This window comes from Lepisma saccharinum (genome assembly GCF_977018435.1).
Source record: "Lepisma saccharinum chromosome 5 unlocalized genomic scaffold, izLepSacc3.1 SUPER_5_unloc_4, whole genome shotgun sequence".
Taxonomy (NCBI): Eukaryota; Metazoa; Arthropoda; class Insecta; order Zygentoma; family Lepismatidae; genus Lepisma; species Lepisma saccharinum.
This window is the reverse complement of record NW_028142888.1, coordinates 1,452,655-1,467,278: the sequence shown is the minus strand read 5'-3', so window position 1 is coordinate 1,467,278 and position 14,624 is coordinate 1,452,655. Positions and strand designations below refer to the sequence as shown.

The 14,624-nt window shown below is 52.6% G+C and overlaps 3 non-coding genes across 3 annotated transcripts; all 3 read left to right on the top strand.

The window, feature by feature from the left end:
- Positions 1-2,090: 2,090 nt before the first annotated feature.
- Positions 2,091-3,921, top strand: LOC145982113 (small subunit ribosomal RNA). Its single transcript, XR_014441023.1, has one exon. It is a non-coding gene; the product is annotated as a small subunit ribosomal RNA (ribosomal RNA).
- Positions 3,922-5,202: 1,281 nt separating this feature from the next.
- LOC145982112 (5.8S ribosomal RNA) lies at positions 5,203-5,354 on the top strand. The gene has a single exon (XR_014441022.1). It is a non-coding gene; the product is annotated as a 5.8S ribosomal RNA (ribosomal RNA).
- Positions 5,355-6,112: 758 nt separating this feature from the next.
- On the top strand, positions 6,113-10,143 carry LOC145982114 (large subunit ribosomal RNA). The gene has a single exon (XR_014441024.1). It is a non-coding gene; the product is annotated as a large subunit ribosomal RNA (ribosomal RNA).
- Positions 10,144-14,624: the final 4,481 nt, after the last annotated feature.

The window sequence follows — 14,624 nt, the reverse complement described above, 5'->3', positions numbered from 1 at the left end:
GATGGAACTACCACCTCCGAGGGCGATGAAGCTTGGCTTGAACCAAGCTTGTCGTTTCAGATAGATTTGTCCGTGTGGGCAAATTCAAGGAGTTGTGTGTTTCCCAGTCTCATACCGTATATCGGTACATAGACCGTCAACCAATGAGCATAAGACTGTAGCCGCAAAAGGGAAATTTTTCCCAAGCTACCACTCTTTGACTTTAGTTGAGCTTGTATCTGTTGCTTAATGTAACTATAGAGGTGCAAGTTTGCATAGTTGAAAAAGAGTAAATCAATTCATATTGATATATGGTGGGAATGGTTGCTCTTGAGCTTGCTAAGCATGCTCTTGAGCGTGCCCTGTGTATTACGTGGCGAGCACAGGGCGATACAGCACCTTTGCACAGGCTGCGAGTCACGATGAGATGGAACTACCACCTCCGAGGGCGATGAAGCTTGGCTTGAACCAAGCTTGTCGTTTCAGATAGATTTGTCCGTGTGGGCAAATTCAAGGAGTTGTGTGTTTCCCAGTCTCATACCGTATATCGGTACATAGACCGTCAACCAATGAGCATAAGACTCTAGTCGCAAAAGGGAAAGTTTTCCCAAGTTACAACTCTTTGACTTTAGTTGATCTTGCATCTGTTGCTAAACGTAACGAAGGAGGTGCATTTTTGCATGGTTAAAAAAGAGTAAATCAATTCATATTGATATATGGTGGGAATGGTGGCTCTTGTGCTTGCTTAACATGCTCTTGAGCGTGCCCTGTGTTTAACGTGGCGATCACAGGGCGATACAGCACCTTTTGCACAGGCTGCGAGTCACGATGAGATGGAACTACTTTCCCAGTCTCTTGCCGTATATCGGTACATAGACCGTCAACCAATGAGCATAAGACTCTAGTCGCAAAGGGAAAGTTTTCCCAAGCTACTACTCTTTGACTTTAGTTGAGCTTGCATCTGTTGCTTAATTTAACGATGGAATTGCAAGTTTGCATAGTTAAAAAAGAGTAAATCAATTCATATTGATATATGGTGGGAATGGTGGCTCTTGTGCTTGCTAAGCATGCGCTTGAGCGTGCCCTGTGCATTACGTGGCGAGCACAGGGCAATATAGCAAGCTTGTCCCACTTGCGAGTCACGTTGAAGTGCATGGACCTCTGTTCAGGCATCGAGCTTAAGGCTCTAGTCTAATTCGAACCCAACTGTTCACCCGCCACGCAAGCAAACGGGGAGGTAGGTATACCAATCGGTATCAATGCCTTCACTTTCGGTCAACCGCCGTTTGTAATTTCGTGGATGGAGTAGGGATCATCCTCTCGGATGAGACCCGAAGCGAACGTTAGCTATGCGTTCAAAGGCAACCCCACTCACGTGGGATGTTGGGGTTCGAATTGTTTTCCGAAAAGCATTGCTGTATTCATAGTTTTCGGAAAATTCACGGCACCCATCTTTGTTTCTGCGCCGTGTACGAGTAAGTGACAGAGCCGCGCAAGCGGGAAGGTAGCCTTCCTTGGAAGACTGGTTTAACCTGAACCAAGTTTGTTGCTACTAACTTGTCAGCCCTCGTACACGGCGATGCCTTCTCCGGTTTGCGTTGCATCGTTTCTGAAGTTGACCCGTCCGCTCTGCTCACTTGGGGAACTCCGGCTCGACCGAACGACTCTAAGTCGAAGCCTGCACCGAAGGAAAGCAGCGGACGTGCCAGCCTCCGTGGCGAGACAACCTAAACCCGAAGGTTCTGGAACTTGGTACGGGTGTCCGTCGAAGCGTGCGTTCTCCGGAGCGCCGTCTTGAGTGGCTGCCTGTGGCCGTACAGGCACGGCTGTTCGCTCCAGAATGCGGGCACGTTGCCAATCGAAGAAGTCGGTTCGCCGTTCCCGCGCGCAAACGAACGTCTCGAAGTTTCCAGCTTTAAAGAAAGTGGAACTACGTAGACCTGTAACCGAAGTAGTGGGAGTAGTATAATTATGTTTTCTGGAAAGCGGTGTAACCTTTCGTTCTTCAAGCGTGAGTGTTGCGTTGCCTAAGTTAGTGGCGAGCCGCTTTCCTCGCTTAAAACATGGCACTCTGCCTCGCGCGAGTGCTGCATACGCACAGTATGCACCGTACCCTGGTTGATCCTGCCAGTAGTCATATGCTCGTCTCAAAGCCTAAGCCATGCATGTCTCAGTACAGACTTTACCAAAGTGAAACCGCGAATGGCTCATTACATCAGTTATGGTTCCTTAGATCGTACGCATCCTACTTGGATACCTGTGGCAATTCCAGAGCTAATACATGCTCACGGTGTCTCCGGCCGGGCAACCGGACGGGGTGCCGTTACCATTCAAAAGACCAAACGGTCCGCTTCTGCGGGCCGACTCATTTGGTGACTCTAAGTAACCTCTAGGCAGATCGCACGGTCAAGCACCGGCGACGCATCTATCAAATGTCTGCCTCATCACACTGTGGATGGTGGGTTATTGGCCCACCATGGTGATTACGGGTAACGGGGAATCAGGGTTCGATTCCGGAGAGGGAGCCTGAGAAACGGCTACCACATCTATGGAAGGCAGCAGGCACGCAAATTACCCACTCCCGGCACGGGGAGGTAGTGACGAAAAATAACGATGCGGGACTCATCCGAGGCCCCGTAATCGGAATGGATCCACCCTAAACAGTTGGGTGAACCTATCGGAGTGCAAGTCTGGTGCCAGCAGACGCGGTAAGTCCAGCTCCGATAGCGTATACTAAAGTTGCTGCGGTTAAAAAGCTCGTAGTTGGATCTGGGTCTCGGGCGGTCGGTTCGCCGTCAGGCGTTCAACTGGCCGTACCGGACGTCTTCTCGGTTTCCCCGGTCTGCTCTTCACCGAGTGGACCGGGGGATTCCGGGACGTTTACTTTGAACAAATTAAAGTGCTCAAAGCAGGCTATTCGCCTGGATGCTCCTTGCATGGAATAATGGAACAGGACCTCGGTTCTCTCTGTTGGTTTTCGAACCAGAGGTAATGATTAAAAGGGATTGACGGGGGCATTAGTATTGCGAGGGGAGAGGTGAAATTCTAGGATCCTCGCAAGACTACCTACAGCGAAAGCATTTGCCAAGAATGTCTTCATTAATCAAGAACGAAAGTTAGAGGTTCGAAGGCGATTAGATACCGCCCTAGTTCTAACCATAAACGATGCCATCCAGCGATGCGCAAGGTTCAAGAACACCGGGCGCGCAGCCTCCGGGAAACCAGAGATTTCGGGTTCCGGGGGGAGTATGGTTGCAAAGCTGAAACTTAAAGGAATTGACGGAAGGGCACCACAAGGCGTGGGACGTGCGGCTCAACTTGACTCAACACGGCAAACTTACCAGGCCCGGACACCGCAAGGATTGACAGATTGAGAGCTCTCTCGTGATTCGGTGGATGGTGGTGCATGGCCGATTTTAGTTGGTGGAGCGATTTGTCTGCTTGATTGCGATAACGAACGAGACTCCTGCCTATTAACTAGGCGTCGGGGTATGTGTTCCCCCGGCGCATCAAACCTCTTCTTAGAGGGACCCGTTGTCGCAAGCAGCAAGAGTGGGAGCTAAATCAGGTCAGTGATGCCCTTCGATGCCCTGGGCCGCACGCGCGTCACACTGAAGGAGACAACGCGTCTTCCCCTGCCGAGAGGTACGGGTAACCGCTGAACCTCCTTCGTGATAGGGACCGGGGATTGCAATTATTCCCCGCGAACGAGGAATGCCCAGTAAGCGCGAGTCATCAGCTCGCGTTGATCGAGTCCCTGCCCTTTGTGCACACCGCCCGTCGATGCATCCGATCGAGTGATACGGTGAGGCCTTTGGACCGGCGCCCTGCGGGGGTTCCACCTTCCGCAGGAACCGTCGGGAAGACGGCCGAACCTGGTCACTTAGAGGAAGCAAAAGTCGTAACAAGGTTTGGGTAGGAGAACCTGCCCAAGGATCATTACCGTACGGTATATCCGCTTCTTCACCTTGTCTTCCATCCGCGAGTGCGTCGAAGGGGGACTCAGACTCCCGGAGCCGGCGGATGGTACGTAGTTGGTTTTTGAAGGGTCAAGAATCGGTCCTCGGCCCCCAACGGGGGCATTCCCCCTCGCAGGGAATGCCTGGCTGAGCGGGTGTGCGGAGTAAGGCGATTCCCCCTTCGCTCCACTACGTTTGTTTCTAAGGAGGGCTCCTCCGGAGCCCTTCGCCGGAAGTTCAGACCCCGGTTTCGACCGGGGGAGAACTCCCTAACCGGCATGGGTGGCCAGCCGGGGCTTCCGGCAGGTGGCGGATCGCTGGACTTGGGGTTTTGTGGGTACCCCAATGTCGGTACCCCATCACCCAGCCGACCACTTGAAGCTTTGCTTTGGAGCAATGTACATGACCGGCATTCGTGCCGGCCCGACTATGATTGGCCGGCACTTGCAGAAAGAGATGGTTGTCTTTTGCAGAAATGTTGAACCTAACTGTAGAGCAACTTAAAGAAAGCACGTTCAGAATGAGAAAGTTGCCGGCAGACATGCAATGCATGTCCGTCAGGCCGGCGCTTGCGTCGGCCAGACTATAATTGCCCGGCACTTGCAAAAGTGCCGGCAGAGATGGCTGTCTTTTGAATTTAGGTTGTAGAGGAACTTAAAGAAAGCACGTTCAGAATGAAAAAAGTTGCCGGGAGACATGCAATGCATGTCCGGCCGGCGCTTGCGTCGGCCAGACTATAATTGCCCGGCACTTGCAAAAGTGCCGGCAGAGATGGCTGTCTTTTGAATTTAGGTTGTAGAGTAACTTAAAGAAAGCACGTGGAGAATGAAAAAAGTTGCCGGGAGACATGCCATGCATGTCCGTCAGGCCGGCGCTTTCGTCGGCCAGACTATAATTGCCCGGCACTTGCAAAAGTGCCGGCAGAGATGGCTGTCTTTTGAATTTAGGTTGTAGAGGAACTTAAAGAAAGCACGTTCAGAATGAAAAAAGTTGCCGGGAGACATGCAATGCATGTCCGTCCGGCCGGCGCTTGCGTCGGCCAGACTATAATTGCCCGGCACTTTCAAAGTTGCACGTTAACAGGGGTAGGTGAGACTCGACCTTTAAAGGTATCGCCCCGCTAAAACATGCACCCGAACCCCGTCTCGAGGCCTTGGAGACGGGGGGGTAGGTATCATCCGGGGGGGCTCGCGAGGGCGCTTCCCGATGAACAGACACATTATTCCGCCGGAGTGCGACCTGTCGCACTCCAGCAAACCTAAACAACCCCAGGCGGGGGATCACTTGGCTCGTGGGTCGATGAAGAACGCAGCTAGCTGCGAGTCAATTTGCGATCTGCAAAACAGAGAGCATCGACGGTTTCGAATGCACATTGCGGCCCGGGTCTTTACCTGGGTCGGTCCTGGTTGAGTGTCGGAAGTTTCTAAATGACACAAGTGCTCTTGCGAGCACAGCGCGTGTAACAGCACGCCACGAAAGTCTCGCGGCCGCCTCTCTCAGCGAGGTAAGAGCGGTCGCGAGGTCGAATCCGAAACAGGATCATTAGGAGTCGGCCGCGAGGTCGTCTTCTCGGAGGACTCCATTCTAGTACAAGAAGTGGAAAGACCGGTCTACGGATCCGGGCGTGCGTGGAAGGGGCCTCGAAGGAGCGGGGTCATCCCGGAGCAGTCCGTATCCGTATCCCGGAAGCAGCTTTCCGAGCATTCAGGGGCGAGCAACTTGCAGAGATGGTTGTTAGGTTGAAGCTAGCTGTAGAGCACGTGGAGAATGAAAAAGGCTATGCATGTCCGGCCGGCACATTTGCCGGCCCGACTATAGTTGCTCGCCGGTGATCGGGATGTAGGCTTCTTCGGACATTGTGGCTGGACCACTCTGATGCTCGGAAGGTTAAATTTCCAAAGTTTGGAATTACGTGGAGTGGGAGAGCCGGCCGGACGACTCAGTTTCGTCCGGGCGGGTGCCTCGCGTTGAACGCAGGGTAAGTTTCCAACAGTCGTCTACGGACGCGTGGAAGAGCCTGTCTCTTCGGTTCGCGCGGAAGTAGAGCTCGGTCAAGTTTAGAGGTTTCCGCCGAAGCTCGAGAGCCGCCTTACCGTCTAGATAGGAGGACCTGCGTTGGGCGACGAGGAAGATCCCTCGGACCTCCTAGGAAACCGCAACGTAAAGTTAGCACCCGACCTCGACTCAGGGTTGACCACCCGCACGATTTAAGCATATCAATATGCGGAGGAAAAGAAAATAACAATGATTCCCTCGGTAGCTGCGAGCGAAAAGGGAGAAGCCCGCCACCCAAGCCTCCGGCACGGTTATCCGAGCCGGCGGGCGATTTGGTGGAAGGGAGCGTCCGTAAATCCCGCTCGGCGGGAGGTTCTAAGTGTAACTTGAAAGGACCAACATCCCACAGAGGGTGCTAGGCCCGTGCGAACCTCCGCCTTGCCGAGTCGGGCTGGGCGCTTTCCCAAGGATTCGGGATGCTCTGGAATGCATCCCTAAGTGGGAGGTAGATTCCTCCTAAGGCTAAATATCACCACGAGACCGATAGCGAACAAGTACCGCGAGGGAAAGTTGAAAAGAACTTTGAAGAGAGAGTTCAAGAGTACGTGAAACCGCCTGGGGGTCAAACGGATGGAGCTCGAGAGTTCGATGGGGGAAGGTGATTCAAGGGTTAAGGACCAAGTCTCCGGCCCCCGAGCGGGGTTGTCCCCTTCCTTAGGGACCTCCCGTCTGCGAGGGTGCGTCCGGGACGGTCCCCCTTCATTCCGCGCCCGGTAGGGCACCGCGGCTCGTTGGGATCCGTCCTAAGGGCCTGGGGTGGAGCTCTCCGGCTCGTCCGGAGAACCCCCGGTGACCCGGACGGAACCCGACGGCTCATGGGCAGGCCTGGGGATCCGCCGCCGTTTTTAGGCGGAAGGCGTAGAGGTCGCAGCTCGCTGTGGCGTGCCTGGCAGTGTCCCCCCGTCCCCCGCTCGTCCGGGGGGTTCGCGGGGGGCGTACTGTGAGCCCTGGGCCCGTGCGGTGTTCAACGAGTGGCCCATCCGACCCGTCTTGAAACACGGACCAAGGAGTCTAGCGCGTGGGCGAGTCTAAGGGAATCACTAAACCCGAAGGCGCAGTCAAAGCGACTGGGACGATCGAGGTGACCCGGAGTCGCTCAACGAAGGGCCCTCGCGCAGTCCCGGGGCGATCCCCCACCTCCGGGTGCGGGGATCGTACCTAAGAGCCCACTCGCTGGGACCCGAAAGATGGTGAACTATGCTCGGCCAGGACGAATCCAGGGGAAACCCTGGTGGAAGTCCGAACCGCCTCTGACGTGCAAATCGACCGTCTGAGCTAAGCATAGTGGCGAAAGGCCAATCGAACCGTCTAGTAGCTGGTTCCCTCCGAAGTGTCCCTCAGGACAGCTGGCGCTCGCAAGGGGGGTCCATCCCGGTAAAGCGAATGACCGGGGGCCTCGGGGCCGAAACGGCCTCGACCCACTCTCAAACTCTGAACGGGATGGAGGTCCCGCTTGCCCCTAGGGCGAAGCGGGGCCTTCTTGGACCCGAGTGCTCAGTGGGCCGCTCCTGGTAAGCAGGACTGGCGCTGTGGGATGAACCAAACGCCGGGTTAAGGCGCCTGAATCGACGCTGCTCAAACCATGAAAGGCGTCGGTTGCTCAAGACAGCAGGGCGGTGGCCATGGAAGTCGGCATCCGCTAAGGAGTGTGTAACGACTCACCTGCCGAAGCAACCGGCCCTGAAAATGGATGGCAATCGAGCGTCGTGCCTATACCCGGCCGCCGCCGCAATGCTAATGCATTGGCATCAATGCAAGAATGATGCGGCGGTGAGTAGGAGGGCGCGGCGGTGAGCGTGGAAGGGTCTGGGCGCGAGCCTGCCTGGAGCCGCCGTCGTTGCAGATCTTGGTGGTAGTAGCAAATAATCTGATGAGACCTCGCTGAGGTCAGACGTGGAGAAGGGTTCCGCCTCAACAGCAGTTGCAGGCGGGTGAGCCGGTCCTTAGACCGCGGAAAACTCCCACCGATGCGTCGGGTCAGTTTCGCGCTGCCACCGGGAGAGGTGTAGTGGTTAGCGCGCTGCCACCGGGAGAGGTGTAGTGGTTAGCGCGAGGCGCCGGCGTCTCGGCCGCGGTCGAAAGGGAAGTGGGGTATCCAGCCCTCCGCCGCGTCTCGGGACCGGGAGTGCGTCGCGGGTTCCCTCGAAGTCCGTAAGTCCAGGTAACTGGTGGCACCAGGAGAATCTGTCGGGTCCCGGGGGCAGAGTTGTCTGTTCTGTCAGAGCGATCCCCTACGCTCCCCGGAATCTTCCCAGAAGGAGAAGGGGACACTGGGGAAAGCTAAGAGAACCGTAGTTGGGTGCGGTTTCCCCGGGTGCCCGTCGGACCTTGAAAATCTTGGTGGGAACAGCGCAGCAGAGTCCCGAGGCCTGGCCGTACCCGAATCCGCATCTGGCCTCCGAGGTAAAGAGCCTCTTGACGATAGACTAATGTGGGTAAGGGAAGTCGGCAATCTGGATCCGTACCTTCGGAACAAGGATTGGCTCTGGGGACCGGGGCCGGTCGGGGCCCGGGGGGCCACCGCGGGTTCGGTCCGGCGTGGGTCTTGGCGAGGGACATCCTTCCGGGGTTGTTCCAAGCTTGGACCGCGCGTCGGACTTCCGCGAGCGTCCCTGGGCTCTCTGAGGGGAACGCACCTAACCCCTGGCCCCCCTCGGGGGCGCTGGGGGGAACGTGCCTCCCCTCGAGTCGGCCGCCGACGAACGGTCGACTCAGAACCGGCACGGACCAGGGGAATCCGACTGTTTAATTAAAACAAAGCATCTCGACAGCCTGGAAGGGTGTTGACGGGATGTGATTTCTGCCCAGTGCTCTGAATGTCGCGCTGAAGAAATTCAGGGAAGCGCGGGTAAACGGCGGGAGTAACTATGACTCTCTTAAGGTAGCCAAATGCCTCGTCATCCAATTAGTGACGCGCATGAATGGATTAACGAGATTCCCTCTGTCCCTACCTACTGTCTAGCGAAACCACAGCCAAGGGAACGGGCTTGGAGAATGTCAGCGGGGAAAGAAGACCCTGTTGAGCTTGACTCTAGTCTGCCGCTGTCGGGAGACGTGACGAGGTGTAGCATAAGTGGGAGGGCTCCTTCGGGTGCCCGCCGGTGAAATACCACTACTCTCACGGTATCCCGACTCACCCGGTTGAGCGGGACGCGGGCGTCGGGGCTCCGGCTTCGTCGCACGCCGTTCATGAACCAAGGCCCCTGCTACTGGCCGGCCGGACCGGACTCCCGGTCCGTGCCGGACAGGGGGCCGACCCGATCCGGGGACAACGGCAGGTGGGGAGTTCGTCTGGGGCGGAACATCTGTCAAAGGATAACGCAGGTGTCCTAAGGGCGGCTCACCGAGGCCAGAAACCTCGGGTAGAGCGAAAGGGCAAAAGCCGCCCTGATCCGCACCCTCAGTACGGGTGGGACCCGGGAAACCGGGGCCTATCGATCCTCCCCGTCCGAAGGATCTTCGGCGGGAGGTGACAGAAAAGTTACCACAGGGATAACTGGCTCGTGGCCGCCAAGCGTTCATAGCGACGCGGCTTTTTGATCCTTCGATGTCGGCTCTTCTTACCGTGGGGACGCAGCGCTCCCCGAGCGTATGATTGTTCACCAACCAACAAGGAACGTGAGCTGGGTTTAGACCGTTGTGAAACAGGTTAGTTTTATCCTCCTGGCGTTTAGAACGCGGCCAAGGTAATCCTGGTTAGTACGAGAGGAACCCCAGGTTCGGACCAATGGTACCGCGCCGGTTCGATCGAACCTTGGTGCGAAGCTACGTCCGACGGCTGAAGCCTGAACGCCTCTAAGGCCGAAGCCGTGCCCGGAGCTGCGTGACCGTGGGTCCCTGCACTCTGAAAGGCAGAACCACCAACGCTGGACCCCCTCACGGGGGACCGGTAAGGCGGGGAGCCACCAACCACCCCCCCAACCCGGGGGTGAGGCTCCCCGCGAGTAGTGCCATCGAGACTCCGCCCACTTGCCCCACTGACCGAGGTCTTTGGGATTCTAGATGGGGATTCAAGGGGTAATCAAAGCACTCGGAAGTTGGGACCCTGAACCACTCGTAGACGACTTGAGTATCTGGCGGGGCGTCGTGAGCGGTGAAGCCTCCGTACGGTGGCGACCCGTTGAAAGGCAGCCCTCGCTTGCAGGTTCGTGCTGTCGGCTGCACGGCACCTGAAAATCAATCCTATTCTCTTTTAGGAGGTCCCTCCGGGACCTTCGCCGGGAGTCCAGACCCCAGTTTCGACCGGGGGAGGACACCCAAACCGGAAGCCGGCACCTTCACCGGGTGCTGGCAACCGGGGCTTCCGGCAGGTGGCGGATCGCCGGACTTGGGGGTTTCGACCCAGCCGACCAAACGAGAAAAAACACCTCCCAGGTTAGCCTGGGAGCAAGCAACAACTTGACTCAGAGCCAAGTTGCCAATGAAAAATGTTGTTTCTTTTGCAGTTAGAAACTAACTGTAGAGAACGAAAGCATCAGTTGAACACTGTTTTGTCTTTTATACAAAGACAGAGCAATCCACATTCGAAGCCAAGCTGGGAGGAAAGTGGACGAGAGGTGTGTATATATGTTATCACTTAATGCTAAGTTAACGCTCCCAACTCCGTTGCTGATGGTGCTTGGCCGGAGAAGTTTGTGGACGAGCAAGTTTACTCTCCCAGAATTTTTGCCTTTAACTGTGATCTGTGGAGCAAAGGCCGAATAGAAAGTAAAGCTGGGAAGCTATATTCTCCCAGAACTTTTACCTTTGACGGTAATCTGTGGAGCAAAAGCCGAACAGAAAGTAAAGCTGGGAAGGAAACGGAGGAGGATGATATAGTGTCACTGCAACATTGCGTTGCTTGTACAAGTTTCTTGGGAAGATTTATTCTCCCAGAATTTTTTTTGCCTTTGACGGAAATCTCTGGAGCAAAAGCCGAATAGAAAGTAAAGCTGGGAAGGAAACGGAGGAGGATGATATAGTGTCACTGCAACATTGCGTTGCTTGTACAAGTTTCTTGGGAAGATTTATTCTCCCAGAATTTTTTTTGCCTTTGACGGCAATCTCTGGAGCAAAAGCCGAATAGAAAGTAAAGCTGGGAAGGAAACGGAGGAGGATGATATAGTGTCACTGCAACATTGCGTTGCTTGTACAAGTTTCTTGGGAAGATTTATTCTCCCAGAATTTTTTTTGCCTTTGACGGCAATCTCTGGAGCAAAAGCCGAATAGAAAGTAAAGCTGGGAAGCTATATTCTCCCAGAACTTTTACCTTTGACGGTAATCTGTGGAGCAAAAGCCGAACAGAAAGTCAAGCTGGGAAGAAAACAGAGGAGAAGGAGATTTGTGCGGGTGTCACTGCCACATTGCGTTGCTTGTACAAGTTTCTTGGGAAGCTTTATTCTCCCAGAATTTTTGCCTTTGACGGCAATCTCTGGAGCAAAAGCCGAATAGAAAGTCAAGCTGGGAAGGAAACAGAGTGTGTGCGTGTCATTGCCACATTGCGGTGCTTGTACAAGTTTCTTGGGAAGATTTATTCTCCCAGAATTTTTTTTGCCTTTGACGGCAATCTCTGGAGCAAAAGCCGAATAGAAAGTAAAGCTGGGAAGGAAACGGAGGAGGATGATATAGTGTCACTGCAACATTGCGTTGCTTGTACAAGTTTCTTGGGAAGATTTATTCTCCCAGAATTTTTTTTGCCTTTGACAGCAATCTCTGGAGCAAAAGCCGAATAGAAAGTAAAGCTGGGAAGGAAACGGAGGAGGATGATATAGTGTCACTGCAACATTGCGTTGCTTGTACAAGTTTCTTGGGAAGATTTATTCTCCCAGAATTTTTTTTGCCTTTGACGGCAATCTCTGGAGCAAAAGCCGAATAGAAAGTAAAGCTGGGAAGCTATATTCTCCCAGAACTTTTACCTTTGACGGTAATCTGTGGAGCAAAAGCCGAACAGAAAGTCAAGCTGGGAAGAAAACAGAGGAGAAGGAGATTTGTGCGGGTGTCACTGCCACATTGCGTTGCTTGTACAAGTTTCTTGGGAAGCTTTATTCTCCCAGAATTTTTGCCTTTGACGGCAATCTCTGGAGCAAAAGCCGAATAGAAAGTCAAGCTGGGAAGGAAACAGAGTGTGTGCGTGTCATTGCCACATTGCGGTGCTTGTACAAGTTTCTTGGGAAGATTTATTCTCCCAGAATTTTTTTTGCCTTTGACGGCAATCTCTGGAGCAAAAGCCGAATAGAAAGTAAAGCTGGGAAGGAAACGGAGGAGGATGATATAGTGTCACTGCAACATTGCGTTGCTTGTACAAGTTTCTTGGGAAGATTTATTCTCCCAGAATTTTTTTTGCCTTTGACGGCAATCTCTGGAGCAAAAGCCGAATAGAAAGTAAAGCTGGGAAGGAAACGGAGGAGGATGATATAGTGTCACTGCAACATTGCGTTGCTTGTACAAGTTTCTTGGGAAGATTTATTCTCCCAGAATTTTTTTTTGCCTTTGACGGCAATCTCTGGAGCAAAAGCCGAATAGAAAGTAAAGCTGGGAAGCTATATTCTCCCAGAACTTTTACCTTTGACGGTAATCTGTGGAGCAAAAGCCGAACAGAAAGTCAAGCTGGGAAGAAAACAGAGGAGAAGGAGATTTGTGCGGGTGTCACTGCCACATTGCGTTGCTTGTACAAGTTTCTTGGGAAGCTTTATTCTCCCAGAATTTTTGCCTTTGACGGCAATCTCTGGAGCAAAAGCCGAATAGAAAGTCAAGCTGGGAAGGAAACAGAGTGTGTGCGTGTCATTGCCACATTGCGGTGCTTGTACAAGTTTCTTGGGAAGATTTATTCTCCCAGATTTTTTTTTGCCTTTGACGGCAATCTCTGGAGCAAAAGCCGAATAGAAAGTAAAGCTGGGAAGGAAACGGAGGAGGATGATATAGTGTCACTGCAACATTGCGTTGCTTGTACAAGTTTCTTGGGAAGATTTATTCTCCCAGAATTTTTTTTGCCTTTGACGGCAATCTCTGGAGCAAAAGCCGAATAGAAAGTAAAGCTGGGAAGGAAACGGAGGAGGATGATATAGTGTCACTGCAACATTGCGTTGCTTGTACAAGTTTCTTGGGAAGATTTATTCTCCCAGAAATTTTTTTTGCCTTTGACGGCAATCTCTGGAGCAAAAGCCGAATAGAAAGTAAAGCTGGGAAGCTATATTCTCCCAGAACTTTTACCTTTGACGGTAATCTGTGGAGCAAAAGCCGAACAGAAAGTCAAGCTGGGAAGAAAACAGAGGAGAAGGAGATTTGTGCGGGTGTCACTGCCACATTGCGTTGCTTGTACAAGTTTCTTGGGAAGCTTTATTCTCCCAGAATTTTTGCCTTTGACGGCAATCTCTGGAGCAAAAGCCGAATAGAAAGTCAAGCTGGGAAGGAAACAGAGTGTGTGCGTGTCATTGCCACATTGCCGTGCTTGTACAAGTTTCTTGGGAAGATTTATTCTCCCAGAATTTTTTTTGCCTTTGACGGGAATCTCTGGAGCAAAAGCCGAATAGAAAGTAAAGCTGGGAAGGAAACGGAGGAGGATGATATAGTGTCACTGCAACATTGCGTTGCTTGTACAAGTTTCTTGGGAAGATTTTTTTCTCCCAGAATTTTTTTTGCCTTTGACGGGAATCTCTGGAGCAAAAGCCGAATAGAAAGTAAAGCTGGGAAGGAAACGGAGGAGGATGATATAGTGTCACTGCAACATTGCGTTGCTTGTACAAGTTTCTTGGGAAGATTTATTCTCCCAGAATTTTTTTTGCCTTTGACGGCAATCTCTGGAGCAAAAGCCGAATAGAAAGTAAAGCTGGGAAGGAAACGGAGGAGGATGATATAGTGTCACTGCAACATTGAGTTGCTTGTACAAGTTCCTTGGGAAGATTTATTCTCCCAGAATTTTTTTTGCCTTTGACGGAAATCTCTGGAGCAAAAGCCGAATAGAAAGTAAAGCTGGGAAGGAAACGGAGGAGGATGATATAGTGTCACTGCAACATTGCGTTGCTTGTACAAGTTTCTTGGGAAGATTTATTCTCCCAGAATTTTTTTTGCCTTTGACGGCAATCTCTGGAGCAAAAGCCGAATAGAAAGTAAAGCTGGGAAGGAAACGGAGGAGGATGATATAGTGTCACTGCAACATTGCGTTGCTTGTACAAGTTTCTTGGGAAGATTTATTCTCCCAGAAATTTTTTTTGCCTTTGACGGCAATCTCTGGAGCAAAAGCCGAATAGAAAGTAAAGCTGGGAAGCTATATTCTCCCAGAACTTTTACCTTTGACGGTAATCTGTGGAGCAAAAGCCGAACAGAAAGTCAAGCTGGGAAGAAAACAGTGGAGAATGAGATTTGTGCGGGTGTCACTGCCACATTGCGTTGCTTGTACAAGTTTCTTGGGAAGCTTTATTCTCCCAGAATTTTTGCCTTTGACGGCAATCTCTGGAGCAAAAGCCGAATAGAAAGTCAAGCTGGGAAGGAAACAGAGTGTGTGCGTGTCATTGCCACATTGCGGTGCTTGTACAAGTTTCTTGGGAAGATTTATTCTCCCAGAATTTTTTTTGCCTTTGACGGCAATCTCTGGAGCAAAAGCCGAATTGAAAGTAAAGCTGGGAAGGAAACGGAGGAGGATGATATAGTGTCACT